Raw genomic sequence first — 15,682 nt, 5'->3', positions numbered from 1 at the left:
TTTCCTGAGCCGGAGGATCACTTTAAATACCACATATAAATCCTAGTGTTCCACTGGTTTGTAACCTTCTTATATAAGAGCCACCGTTTTGTCACCAAAGCAGTGAAAGCAGGTCTGATCACAATGTTGATTCCTTATAAAGTGTTTGTGTATAGCAGAACATGACTGGATTGATATTGGCCTCTTTGATGACCTTGCGTAAAAAAACGGTATGCGTAGATTGCAATAACACTGGTTATTTTTTAAGATAACACTATAATAATAAGTCTATGCGGCATTTCCTAGTACCGCGTATGCCTGATAAGTTGGTAGATGTTTCTACTATAATTCAACGTGTTATTAAATTTCATGTTGTATCTACTAAAACATTAAATGGCTGTTTCACAAGTTATACCCGCCATAAACATGTGGTTAACAGTGTGGCTTCAGACTGCACTGCTTTGCAGATAGTGTTGTTGGGGCAGCCAGATTCCCACACTGGGGGTCATTTATCATTCTGTTTTTTAGAGTGCGATTAGACCGATATAGTGGATTAGCCGGTCATTGTTTTGCATAGTATTTATGAAGAGCTTCACAGCAGGTAATGAATTAGGCGACGCATCTTTGTATTCGTCAGGGCGCAGGTGGATCGTGTTCAATTAGACTACTCGTTGGTCAACTCACAAATTAGGTGCAAAAGTGCAGTGAAAAAAGTCGAATATTAGATGTAAAAAGTCACAGCCATATACATATGTTTGTGAAAGGAGCACGTCTACCAGAAGGCGCGACTTTTTAAATAAAATTGTCGCACTGCCCCACACAAAGCTGACAAAAGAACTAAGCCGCCCCTAGAGTAGAGTAAAAATTAGAATGTTTTTGTGCCTGATTCATGCATAAAAAAGAGCACCTACATAAATTGACCGAAAAATATGAGGGGAAAAAACGCCAACCAGAATTAGTTTAAAACTGAAAATTGGCGAACAAGGTGCAAATGCCTCCAAAACAGGCGCACTTTCATTAGCAAATGTCTAATATATTAATTATTAGACTAAAACAGGTGCAAAAAAACTATAATAAATGACCCCCAATATTGTTGTCTATAGAGGGAGGCAAACATTTTTCCTATCTCGATTATCAGGAATTAGTTCATGCTTTTACTCAAACCATGTTGCAAATGTGGGTAGATGTGACATGCTCATTGTGGTGGCCTTTTATGATGATACTAGCAAGGCCCCATGCAGACGAGCGTTCCTCCTGCAGCAAGTCCGCAACGCAGCTCCTGGCCTGACCTTCCTGCGCTGCCTGGGGTCGCATAGCATTATATAGATTTATGATGCTATGTAACCCTTACAGTTCTGGAATGTATTGGATAACACTGGCATAATGCTTGCTGGTTACATAGCATCATGAATCATTATAATACTATGTGAATCCCGTCAGATCTCACCACATGACCTTCTCCCATGCCTCCTCTGGATCCTCCAGATGGTCATTGGTGAACTTCAAATGGGCCTGGACATGTGCTGGCGTGAGCAGGTGGACGTTGCGTGCCCTGCAGTATTTTAATCCATGGCGGCGTAGTGTGTTACTAATGGTAATCTTTGAGACTATGGTCCCAGCTCTCTTCAGGTCATTGATTAGGTCCTCCTGTGTAGTTCTGAGCTGATTCCTGATCTTTCTCAGAATCATCCTTACCGCACGAGGCGATATCTTGTGTGGAACATTGACAGTCATCTTGTGTTTCTTCCATTTTCTAATAATTACGCCAACAGTTGCTGCCTTCTCACCAAGCTGCTTGCCTATTGTCTTGTAGCCAATCCCAGTCTTGTGCAGGTCTACAACTTTGTCCCTGATGTCCTTAGACAGCTCTTTGGTCTTGACCAAGGTGGAGAGGTTGGAGTGTGATTGATTGAGTGAGTGGACAGGTGTATTTTATACAGGTAACGAGTTCAAACAGGGGCAATTAATACAGGTAATGAGTGCAGAGTAGGAGGCCTTAAAGAAAAACTTAGGGTAATTTCACACTAGCTTTTTTGTTTTCCGGTATTGAGTTCCGTCCTAGGGGCTCAATACCGGAAAAGAACTGATCAGTTTTATCCTAATGCATTCTGAATGGAGAGCAATCTGTTCAGGATGCATCAGGATGTCTTCAGTTCAGTCTCTTCAGGACGGAGATAATACCGAAGCATGCTGTGGTTTTATCTCCATCCAAAATTGAGTTGCCGGAATGCCGCATTTTTTCCCATTGAAATGCATTAATGCCGGATCCGGCCCCGAATGTTCCGGCAAAACGGATTTGGCATTGCGGTCTGTGCATGCTCAGACCGAAAAAAAATGTGGAAAAAATAAATGCCGGATCCGTTTTTTCCAGATGACACCGGAGAGACGGATTCGGTATTTCAATGCATTTCAGGATCCTGATCCGTCTGACAAATACCATCAGTTTGCGTCCATATTGCCGGATCCAGCGGGCAGTTCCGGTGACGGAACTGCCTGCTGGAATCCTCTGCCGTAAGTGTACCCTAACAGGTCTGTGAGAGCCAGAATTCTTGCTGGTTGGTAGATTATCAAAATCTACATATAAAATGCTAATTAATTATTTAAAATTTATACAATGTGATTTTTCTGGATTTTTTTTCCCCCGATTCTGTCTCTCACAGTTCAAGTAAAACTTTAAAATTACAGACCTCTCTATTCTTTGTAGGTGGGAAAACTTGCAAAATCGCCAGTGTATCAAATACTTATTTTCCGCACTGCATGTTCACATGTGTTGGTTTTGCTAGACATGTACTTAAATGAGAATCTGTGGGAGAAATCTGACGCAGACACTTGCATTTCTGTCATGAAGGTACAGCAGCTGTTTTGACGGATTAGCATGAGGAGGAGCCCCGTTCAATAGAGCTTCTCCATACAGAATCCTCAAGAACATGCTCCTTCTCATGGATCTGTTTTTGGTCAGATTTTCCTACTGCATGTGAATAGAGCACAATAAATTCTTTGCAGTTTACTTCTTATCATCCTTTCAGTGTGAGAAAGGGAACTTGCTTGATGAATAATTACTCGCTATCTAAATTCAGCTTTATCCATAAAATGATCAGAGTACAATAAATGCTGCCTTCATTATGGCAAAATTAGAAGAAGAAAGCTTTGCTGGCTGAGTTGGAGTGAGGGTCTTGCCAGGATTTGGATGATAAGGATTCAAAGGTTAATGGATGCCATATGGAAAGCTTTACAACAAAAGTTCTATAGTTCGTGATTTCTCATGGTGATTATGAGATGTACTTACCGTATATATTTTGCATGGTGTACATCAGAACACTGTGCACCCAAGCTCTGGTCCAACCACGCTCACTGCTTTGCCCCTGCCTGGCCCTGTCAACCAAAGCAGTGAGGGAGGGGCCGACCAGACAAAGGAGTGGAGATTGGATGTAAAAAGAGCAATGGCGATGCCCTTGTTGCCCCAAATTGCATATTAAGAAAAAGCGTCTTAACTCAGAAGCGGAGATCAACAAGAGTAAAACAGCGTTTTAGTCAGGTGAACCACAGCTATGGGTAGCTGGTGACAGATTCCCTTTTATAAAATGCAATTCGAGTGAACTTTTCAGTATATGCATCGAATGCACAGATTCTCCAAAATATTGGTTACTTTGTGTCTTGAGAAGAAGTCTGTCTAGACGGAACATTCTGTAATTTTGCAGAAAGCAGGAGCTCGATGAAGTCCCATTTATTTATCTTGGACAGGCATTGTCCTCTAGAGCTTTTGGCAAGGCTGTTAATTCCAAATTAAACATGGTATAAAACACGTTTCAGGAGGGTAGTCTGAAAAAGGTCAACCATTTAGAACGGTTTTGTTGTATTGCAAGATTATTTAGACCCATACAACACAGCCGCTAGCCTACGAGATGAGCTGTAGTCTCTTACTTTCACACTTGCGGCAGAGGATTCCGGCAGGCAGTATGCAAACTGATGGCATTTGTCAGACTGATCAGGATCCTGATCCGTATGACAAATGCATTGAAATGCTGGATCCGTCTCTTCTGTGTCATCCGGAAAAACTGATCTGGCATTTATTTATTTTCACATTTTTTCAAAACTGATCCGTTTTGCCGGAACACTCGGGGCCAGATCTGGCATTAATGCATTTCAGTGGGAAAAAATACTGGATCCGGCATTCCGGCAAGTGTTCTGGAGTTTTAGACGGAGATAAAATTGCTGCATGCTGCAGTATTATCTCCGTCCTGAAAGGCAAAAAGACTGAACTGAAGACATCCTGATGCATCCTGAACGGATTGCTCTCCATTCAGAATGCATTAGGATAAAACTGATCAGTTCTTTTCCGGTATAGAGCCCCTCAGACGGAACTCAGCGCCGGAAAAGAAGAACGCTAGTGTGAAAGTATCCTTATACAATGCATATAAAAAGTCTTCCCTTCCTTAGACTTTTTCATTGAATCTTATAGTGATCAACATAGAAAAGACTTTAAAGGGGTATTCCCTTATGGGCATTTATACATATCTCCAGGATATGCCATATATATCCAGTAGGTGTGCATACCGCCTCTGAGATCCGCATCTATCTTGAGAATGGGCCCCATCTTTTGGGTACTCTAAATGGAGAAATGGGCACACACGGGTGACTCTCCATTCACTTCTCTGGGAGTTCCGAAAATAGCTGAGAAAGCATGCTTAGCTGGTTTTGAAACTCCCAAATAAGTGAAGGGATGAAGCTGCGCATGAGCAGCCACCTCTCCTTTCTCAGAGGCAGTAAGACAGAGCTCTGTTCTCATGTGGTTATGACAGATGGGAATAACGCTTTAAATATAATGAACACCTTTGGGACCAATTTTTTTTATGATTATTATTGCATGTCTCCAGTTGTTCTTTATTGAAACAGTTTTCCTTGTACAGCTTTCACTTTCTGCGTATTTGAAGACTAGCAGGTTCTCTGATTCACAGCGACTCTGTCGGGGAACTGTTCTGCTTGCTTGGTCTGTAGCTCTGTAGTCTGACCTCCTGACAGCTCATAAACACTCATTTACGGTAATTTGTTATCAAACTGAAAAGATCTGAGCCTTCAGAGCAGTTCTCTGACAGAAGGCCTACTTGTCTGCAAATTCATAGAAAGTGAAAGCTGTACATGGAAAACTGTTGAAAATCTTTAATGAGTAGAATCCAGTAATTAAAAAAATAAATTCCCCCAAAGGTGTCTATAGCCTTTGCTGACAGGGGTGTCTGGTAGCCAAGACAATTTTCGCAGTTTTGACATTAATTAAAGGGAACCCGTCACCACGAAATGCAGTGTAATCTGCAGGCAGCATGTTATGTAGACCAGGAAGAGCTGAGAAGATTGATCTATACAGTTTATGGGAAAAGATTCAGTAAAACTTGTAATTTATTAATTTAACCCTTTCGCTACCAGCGCCATACATGTATCGCACTGGAGCGATGGGCATGTCTTATGACCCCATGTATAATGTTACATGCTCTGTGTTCCCCTGGTCTATGCTCCAGTATACAGTTAACTGAAAGTTATCCAGCAATGCAGTCATGGCCTCTTCAGACCAGCCTGGCATCTACGGAATGTTGCAGGTGGCATGATGAACCCATCGCTCCCCCTGCATCAAAACGAAGCTTTGGATGGCAGGGCAGGGAACCAATGGTCCCCTTGTCCTGTCAGCGCTGAGGTGGATGGCCAATTGTATCTGCTTCTTGTGGACGCAGAAACCAGTGTAGGCGTGCCTGAAAACCAGGTGAATTGACCTGGTGACTAGGTGTCCAGGAGAGGAGACTGTCTAGTGCCTCCTTCAGGAGTGAAGGGTGATGCGCCCCGATAAGGGTCATCACTTTGATGGAATATCAATTTTGCTGAAAATTCTACCACTCTGCAGTCTTGACAGACAGCAGCAGGCTAAGGGTACTTTCACACTTGCGGCAGAGGATTCCGGCAGGCAGTTCCGTCACCGGACGCAAACTGATGGCATTTGTCAGACGGATCCGGATGCGGATTAGTCTGACAAATGTATTGCAACACCGGATCCGTCTCTCCGGTGTCATCTGGAAAAACGGATCTAGTATTATTTTTTTTATTTTTTTTGCTTTTTTAAAGGTCTGCGCATTAATGTAAATTAATGCTGGATCCGGCATTCCGGCAAGTGTTCAGTATTTTTCTCCATTCAGAATGCATTAGGATAAAACTGATCAGTTTTTTTCCGGTATTGAGCCCCTGTGACGGAACTTAATACCGGAAAACAAAACCGCTAGTGTGAAAGTTCCCTAAGACTGCGGCAGGTTTTCTTCCAGGATTTGCTTTTATTTTGTAGCATTTATTTTACATTTTACCTTACAGGGCCAGCGGTAGAAAAGCATCCCCAAAGCATGATACTGTTCACCGCCATGTTTTATGGTGGGTATAGTGTGGTGTGCAGTGCTGGGTTTGCACCAAATGTAGCATGGGATTTTGTTGGAAAGCATTCTATTTTTTCTATTTCATTCCAGAGTTTTGCACTTGCATTTTGGACTTTGTAATTATGTGTTTTTTTCTTTTTAATCAGTGTTTTTTTTTTTTATGTTCTATAAGGCCCCATTCACACAACCTTATCTATTTTGCAGTCCGCAAATCATGGATACCGCCCATGTGCGTTCTGCATTTTGTCATTCACATGTCTCACCCTATATCAAAAATGCCAATTCTTGTCCATAAAATGGACAAGAATAGGACATGTTCTATCAAATTTCTGCAATGGACACATGGATGCGGACAGCACACAGTGTAAATGTAATAATGACATATCATCAGGATATATGCGAACAAGGTTCACTCTATATTATGCTGGAAAAAGACCAGGATATAGTCGAAACGTTGCATTCTTTGGCACTTTTTGTACATTTTTATGGGCCCAATTTGAATAAAGAATCCTTGGAGGACATGTTGCTGTCTACTTTGCTTGGTATTGCATATGGAAGGACTGCCGCGGATCCATGGTTGCTGACAGGCTGAGGCATTCCTAAAGGGAGTCTAGAAGGGACGTTGGTGCAGCTTTCATAATATACCTCTCTATATTATCAAGATAGGTCATTATTATCACAATGGCAGGGGTCTGAGTCCTGGCACCCCCGCCGATCAGCTGTTATAGGGAGCCGCTGCATTCACCAGAGCTCTGGGGAGCAATGCAGGCTCCCGGAAGCTTTCCAAGCACAGCGCTGTACATTGTATAGCTGCTGTGCTTGGTATTGTAGCTTAGCCCCATTCACTTTAATCCGGCTGAGCTGCAACTAGGCGATGTGACCGATGTCCGGTGACATCTGATGGCCTAGGCCCTCACTGAGCACTGGCCTCTTCTAACAGCTGATCGATGGGGGTCCCAGGTGTTGGACATCCACTGATCAGATACTGATGACCTAGCCTGAAGATACATCAATATACACTGCTCAAAAAAATAAAGGGAACACTTAAACAACACAATGTAACTCCAAGTCAATCACACTTCTGTGACATCAAACTGTCCACTTAGGAAGCAACACTGAGTGACAATCAATTTCACATGCTGTTGTGCAAATGGGATAGACAACAGGTGGAAATTATAGGCAATTGGCAAAACACCCCCAATAAAGGAGTGGTTCTGCAGGTGGTGACCACAGACCACTTCTCAGTTCCTATGCTTCCTGGCTGATGTTTTGGTCACTTTTGAATGCTGGCGGTGCTTTCATTCTAGTGGTAGCATGAGACGGAGTCTACAACCCACACAAGTGGCTCAGGTAGTGCAGCTTATCCAGGATGGCACATCAATGCGAGCTGTGGCAAGAAGGTTTGCTGTGTCTGTCAGCGTAGTGTCCAGAGCATGGAGGCACTACCAGGAGACAGGCCAGTACATCAGGAGACGTGAAGGAGGCCGTAGGAGGGCAACAACCCAGCAGCAGGACCGCTACCTCCGCCTTTGTGCAAGGAGGAACACTGCCAGAGCCCTGCAAAATGACCTCCAGCAGGCCACAAATGTGCATGTGTCTGCTCAAACGGTCAGAAACAGACTCCATGAGGGTGATATGAGGGCCCGAGGTCCACAGGTGGGGGTTGTGCTTAGAGCCCAACACCGTGCAGGATGTTTGGCATTTGCCAGAGAACACCAAGATTGGCAAATTCGCCACTGGCGCCTTGTGCTCTTCACAGATGAAAGCAGGTTCACACTGAGCACATGTCACAGACGTGACAGAGTCTTGAGACGCCGTGGAGAACGTTCTGCTGCCTGCAACATCCTCCAGCATGACCGGTTTGGCATTGGGTCAGTAATGGTGTGGGGTGGCATTTCTTTGGAGGGCCGCACAGCCCTCCATGTGCTCGCCAGAGGTAGCCTGACTGCCATTAGGTACCGAGATGAGATCCTCAGACCCCTTGTGAGACCATATGCTGGTGCGGTTGGCCCTGGGTTCCTCCTAATGCAAGACAATGCTAGACCTCATGTGGCTGGAGTGTGTCAGCAGTTCCTACAAGACGAAGGCATTGATGCTATGGACTGGCCCGCCCGTTCCCCAGACCTGAATCCAATTGAGCACATCTGGGACATCATGTCTCGCTCTATCCACCAACGTCACGTTGCACCACAGACTGTCCAGGAGTTGGCAGATGCTTTAGTCCAGGTCTGGGAGGAGATCCCTCAGGAGACCGTCCGCCACCTCATCAGGAGCATGCACAGGCGTTGTAGGGAAGTCATACGGGCATGTGGAGGCCACACACACTACTGAGCCTCATTTTGACTTGTTTTAAGGACATTACATCAAAGTTGGATCAGCCTGTAGTGTGTTTTTCCACTTTAATTTTGAGTGTGACTCCAAATCCAGACCTCCATGGGTTGAAAAATTTGATTTCCATTTTTTTTTTTTGTGTCATTTTGTTGTCAGCACATTCAACTATGTAAAGAACAAAGTATTTCAGAAGAATATTTAATTAATTCAGATCTAGGATGTGTTATTTTTGTGTTCCCTTTATTTTTTTGAGCAGTGTATTTTTACCGGATAACCCCTTTAAGCAGCAGTCTGTCTTTACCAGCTTAGGACTTGTTCATAACCGCATTGTGTTTTCCATCAGATGGACAGAAAAAAAACTTTAAAACAAACTTGATTTTCTTTTTTTAATCCTTATTTGCTTCAACTGGTTATTTTAAGTATCATTTATACTCCATTTGCTTCAGTTCCATCAGGTTTCAGTTATTTTTTTCGGAGAAAAAGTACTTTCTGTTGTTCTTCCTCCCTCCCTGCAAAAATAATGGGAACATGATTTGAAAGGAGCTTTCCTTTCTTTTTCTTTTTTTAACATTGAAATCAGTTAATGATGGCAATGGAATATGTTCCGTTTGTCTGATCTGTCATTCATTCCAACCATTTAATGGAGCCGATTTTTATTTTTCATTTTCTTTTCCTGTGGCACAAAAAAAAATATGGAAAACACAACTTTCTTGTGAACAAGACCTTATCCATAACAGTTTGCAACACCTTCTGAGTTTTCTACGGTTTGTTGCAGAGGCATAATTTGAATCATGCAATTCAGTAATGCAAATTCAGTAATACGGCCCCACCTACCATGTGTCATCGATAATACTGGTGCCTTTCTATGTGGAACCCCTAATAGCTGCACCCCTAGTTTCTTGGTTACCTCCCTTGTTATTGTCCACATGGCATAGAGATAATTTTGAAGCCAGCATGTTTTGTCAAAATTGCCACTGCCATATTTGTTTTAAATAGTTTTTATTTGTTCCCCCTTTCCCAAAGATTACCTTAAAGGGGTTGGCCAACTTTTTAACTATTTGTTGTTCACCATCACAGCACAGGATCTGTGGAAGGAAGCAAACTTACCTGCCTCTCCGTTCCGCCTCCATTGGTCCACTGCTGAAATCGCTGCACTCCACTCACCGGTTGTCATCCTCTGGAATAGATAGTGTGCTGCTGCTAGCCACAGTGGTGACTCCAAAACGGCACATAGTCCAGTGACTTGCGGCTCAACTTAAGTCAAAATTCACACGACTGCAATTTCCATCTGATCCACATTTTTTGCGGATTGCACGCGGACCTATTAATTCCTATGGGGCTGCCAAAAATGTGGCCAGCACACAGATGTCATCCATATACTGGATGGAAAAGTGCAGGATGCGCGTGGACCGCATCTGTATTTTGCGGATCGGCGATTTGTGGACTGCAAAATAGATACGATTGTGTGAATGTAGCCTAAATGTCAACCCAACCTTGACGTTTCCGGCAATAAACTTCATCAGCACTTGGTTTGTACAGATTATATTATTTATTAAGATAAGTATCTAAGAAATGTATCCATATGTACAAATAAGAGGAAATACAAGTGTTTTAGTTCAGAGTTTTTGGGCTTGTTTTGAGATTAGTATATATGACTTTCTATAAAAAACAAACATACTAAATTGCAGTTAACATATTGTATTAGGGTAGAGTTGCCAGTGGAGTCTTTTCTCTTCCTTTCGGTGGTCTGTGCTGTGTATTTGTTGTGGAATTGCCTGGTAACATGTAAGCCTAATTTGTGATGAAGGGGTTTGGCACTTCCTACTGTACCTGATCACATTACAGTCAACAGAGAATAAGCCGCTAGGTGGCTGCTCAGATCTCTCTTTACAGTATACATTGGAACTGCCAAGCGGCAAGGTAGATTATACGTCCCCATTCCTTTCAATTTGGGGATAGCTAAATCAAGCAATTTTTTTCACATAAGTAACAGAAATTGGTGGGGCTGCTCCCCCAATGTAAAACACGCTACAGTGTTAGGGGTTGAGCCGCTCCTCCAGTATTGCCACTATATTTCTGTGTTTTTGTCTAAGTAACAGAAAAGCCTAAAATAGCTCGTATGTAAACCATGGCTTGTTTTGATGATTAATATTATATTCTTAACCTGACCATTTTTATGTATAATTATCATTATAACTTCTGGGTCAGTACCATTGCAGCGATACCAAATATATATATATATATATATATATATATATATATATATATACACACAGTGGGATGCGAAAGTTTGGGCAACCTTGTTAATCGCCATGATTTTCCTGTATAAATCGTTGGTTGTTACGATTAAAAAATGTCAGTTAAATATATCATATAGGAGACACACACAGTGATATTTGAGAAGTGAAATGAAGTTTATTGGATTTACAGAAAGTGTGCTATAATTGTTTAAACAAAATTAGGCCGGTGCATAAATTTGGGCACCACAAAAAAGAAATTAAATCAATATTTAGTAGATCCTCCTTTTGCAGAAATTACAGCCTCTAAACGCTTCCTGTAGGTTCCAATGAGAGTCTGGATTCTGGTTGAAGGTATTTTGGACCATTCCTCTTTACAAAACATCTTTAGTTCATTCAGGTTTGATGGCTTCCGAGCATGGACAGCTCTCTTTAAGTCACACCACAGATTTTCAATTATATTCAGGTCTGGGGACTGAGATGGCCATTCCAGAACGTTGTACTTGTTCCTCTGCATAAATGCCTTAGTGGATTTTGAGCAGTGTTTAGGGTCGTTGTCTTGTTGAAAGATCCAGCCCCGGCGCAGCTTCAGCTTTGTCACTGATTCCTGGACATTGGTCTCCAGAATCTGCTGATACTAAGTGGAATCCATGCGTCCCTCAACTTTGACAAGATTCCCAGTCCCTGCACTGGCCACACAGCCCCACAGCATGATGGAAGCACCACCATATTTTACTGTAGGTAGCAGGTGTTTTTCTTGGAATGCTGTGTTCTTTTTCCTCCATGCATAACGCCCCTTGTTATGGCCAAATAACTCAATTTTAGTTTCATCAGTCCACAGCACCTTATTCCAAAATGAAGCTGGCTTGTCCAAATGTGCTTTAGCCCACCTCAAGCGGCACTTTTTGTGCTGTGGGCAGAGAAAAGGCTTCCTCTGCATCACTCTCGCATACAGCATCTCCTTGTGTAAAGTGCTCCGAATGGTTGAACGATGCACAGTGACTCCATCTGCAGCAAGATGATGTTGTAGGTCTTTGGTGCTGGTCTGTGGGTTGACTCTGACTGTTCTCACCATTCATCGCTTCTGTCTATCCGAGATTTTTCTTGGTCTGCCACTTCGAGCCTTAACTTGAACTAAGCCTGTGGTCTTCCATTTCCTCAATATGTCCCTAACTGGAAACAGACGGCTGAAATCTCTGAGACAGCTTTCCGTATCCTTCCCCTAAACCATGATGGTGAACAATCTTTGTCTTCAGGTCATTTGAGAGTTGTTTTGAGACCCCCATGTTGCTACTCTTCAGAGAAAATTCAAAGAGGAGGGAAACTTACAATTGACCCCCTTAAATACTCTTTCTCCTAATTGGATTCACCTGTGTATGTAGGTCAGGGGTCACTGAGCTTACCAAGCCAATTTGAGTTCCAATAATTAGTTCTAAAGGTTTTGGAATCAATAAAATGACAACAGTGCCCAAATTTATGCACCTGCCTAATTTTGTTTAAACAATTATAGCACACTTTTTGTAAATCCAATAAACTTCATTTCACTTCTCAAATATCACTGTGTGTGTCTCCTATATGATATATTTAACTGACATTTTTTATCGGAACAACCAACGATTTATACAGGAAATTCATGACGATTAACAAGGTTGCCCAAACTTTCGCATCCCACTGTGTATGTATATATATATATATATATATATATATATATATATATATATATATATATATATATATATTACAAAGAGAGAGCAGCAGCACTACTTGCAGATGAAGCCGGATGCAAAATCCTCTAACCTCTGGCTGTAAGGTCAAATAAGTTTGTAGATTTTTCAAAGAAGAGGCAGCACTCCAAGATAAGATGAAAAATGACCCGCTTTATTCCCCTGTGCAACGTTTCAACTGCTCATTGCAGTCTTTCTCAAGCATTTTTCATCTTATCTTGGAGTGCTGCCTCTTCTTTGAAAAAAAAAAAAATATATATATATATATATATATATATATTAGGGATCGACCGATTATCGGTTTGGCCGATATTATCGGCCGATATTGAGGATTTTGAACGTTATCGGTATCGGCATCTATTTTGCCGATATTCCGATAACGTATGGGGAACACAGAACGCGCTGCTCTCAGCGCTCTCTGTGTTCCCTCCGCAGCACAGGGGAGAAGGAAGCAGTGTCTCCTCCCCCTGTGCTGCTGCTGCCACTGCCGCCAATGAGGGGATAGAACATAAGAGGAGGGGAGGGGCTGTGGCCGCTGCGCCACCAATGAAGATAAGTCTCTCATTAATTCATATACAGGAGGCGGGAGCTGGCTGCAGAATCACATAGCCGGCTCCCGACCTCTATGAGCGGTACTAGCTGCGGTCCGCGGTAGTTAACTCCTCAGGTGCCGCGGATCGCAGCTACCGCTGATAGAGGTCGGGAGCCGGCTATGTGATTCTGCAGCCAGCTCCCGCCTCCTGTATATGAATGATCGATAGACTTATCTTCATTGGTGGCGCAGTGCGCCCCCCCAAGCCCCCCAGTATTAATCATTGGTGGCGCAGTGCACCCCCCACCCCCATCCCAATACCGGCCAATAGTAAAAACATTGGTGGCGCAGTGCGCCCGCCCCCCCCCCACCCAGTATTAATCATTGGTGGCAGTGGCCACAGGATCCCCTCTCCCCTGCTCCTCCGATCGGAGCCCCAGCTGTGTAAGCCTGGGGCTCCGATCGGTTGCCATGGCAGCCAGGACGCTATTGAAGCCCTGGCTGCCATGTTCAGCTCCATGCTGCTGTGTGCACTATGCACAGAGCAGCAGGGACAGTGTGAGATCCTATTCACCCTGATAGAGATCTATCAGGGGGAATAGGACAAGGGTTCTAGTCCCTAAGGGGGCTAAAAGTTAGTAAAAAAAAAAACACAAAAATATTAAGTATAAATGAAAAAGATTTATAAAAAAAAAATACACATTAACAATAAACAAAAAAAATACACATTAACAATAAACATATTAATTTTCAGCAGATTTGTGTAGGAATTTTTTTTTTTTCTCAAAAATGAAAATTCCCAGAATATCGGTATAAATTATCGGCTATCGGCCTGAAAGTTCACAAATTATCGGTATCGGTATCGGCCCTAAAAAATCAATATCGGTCGATCCCTAATATATATATATATATATATATATATATATATATATATATATATATATATATACACCTTTTTACCATAGAACCCTTCATTCTATGGTGATCTGTAAGGGCTTGATTTTTGCAGAACAACTTGTAGTTTTAATTGATATCAATTTGGGGTACATAACACTTTTTAATAGCTTTTTATTCTGCTTTTTGGTGGCAAACAAGCAAAAAACAGCAACTTTTTGTGTACATGAGATGATTTACATGATAATTGTGTAGAGCAGGTCTTTACAAATGCAGCAATACCAGATATGCGGAGGGGATTTTATTTTTTTGCAATTTTTTCCACTAAAAATAAAAAAGGTGTTTTTTTAACTTAACATATTTTTCACTTTATAAGACCCACTTTTTCATGCTTACATGTGCCCCCGTCACAGTAATAATGCCCAGAATTGTGCGTCCTTCACAGTCGTAATGCCCAGATATGTGGGAAGTGATTGGACCTGAGCCTTTTTCTTTTACGAAGTCTGGTGCCCGTGTGGGCCGTCTGGATTGCTCCTTAGGAAGCGCTCCTCACCAACTTAGCAATATTAATGAGGGAGAGAGAACCCAAAATGCTGCACCTTTAGTCTTGCTATGTGCAGCTATGTGCCCCCTTCACGGTAGTAATTCTCACATGTGCCCCCTTCACGGTAGTAATTCTCACATGTGCCCCCTTCACAGTAATAATGCTCACATGTGACCCCTTCACTGTCGTAAAGCCCAGATATGTGTCTTCTTCACAGTAGTAATGCTCACATGTGCCCCCTCACATTAATAATGGCCAGATATGTGTCCTCTTCACAGCAGTAATGCTCACACGTGCCCCCTTCATGGTAAAAATGCACAGATGTGCCCCTTCACAAAAAAAAATGCCCAGATATTTGCCCCTTCACAGTAGTCATGCTCACACATGCCCCCTCACAGTGTTTGCATTTCTTTCTGGCAAAGCTACCTGGTTCTGGCCCGTGAAATTTATACCATGTCTAGTGCGGCCCTCAGACAAAAAATGGTTGGGCACCACTGGCATAGACTAATAAACGCTTCCATTACGGAAGCGTTCATTAGTATGCAGGAGGTGTGGGGAGCAGTGACTGTAGCGTTGGTAGAGCCGGCTGTACTCTCCTCTCCCTGGCCTTCTCCCGATCATTCACCACATGAGATAAATTACACATGAGATTGTGTAGAGCAGGTTGTCACGAATGTGACAATGTCTAAGGGATTTTATTTTTGCAGTTTTTTTTCAATGGAAAAAAAGGTGTATATTTGTAGCTTTGAGTTTTTCTTAATTTACCGTATTTTTTGTTTTATAAGATGCACTTTTTCCGCCCAAAAATGGGGAAAAAATGGCAGCGTGTCTTATAAAATGAATGCTTCCATTAGTATGAAGGAAGCACAGGGAACGGTGACTGTAGCACCGCTAGCGCTGGCTGTACTCAACAACGCCCACTTTGCACTGTGTCCTGACTGCGTAGGACTTAGAGCACGAGGCTTGGTGTCATTTGCAAAAATAGAAATAGTACTATTAATGCCATCCTCTATATCAGTAACCCCTTCCCGACATCT

The 15,682-nt window shown here is 42.6% G+C and overlaps 1 protein-coding gene across 3 annotated transcripts in view; it reads left to right on the top strand.

Moving 5' to 3' along the window:
- Nucleotides 1–15,682, top strand: part of ATXN7L1 (ataxin 7 like 1) — a 125,290-nt gene that overhangs the window by 92,392 nt on the left and 17,216 nt on the right. The window lies entirely within an intron of this gene.

The sequence above is a fragment of the Bufo bufo genome, chromosome 1, assembly GCF_905171765.1.
Source record: "Bufo bufo chromosome 1, aBufBuf1.1, whole genome shotgun sequence".
Classification (NCBI taxonomy): Eukaryota; Metazoa; Chordata; class Amphibia; order Anura; family Bufonidae; genus Bufo; species Bufo bufo.
Note: the sequence above shows the minus strand (reverse complement) of the source record. Positions and strands in the feature narration are given on the sequence as shown.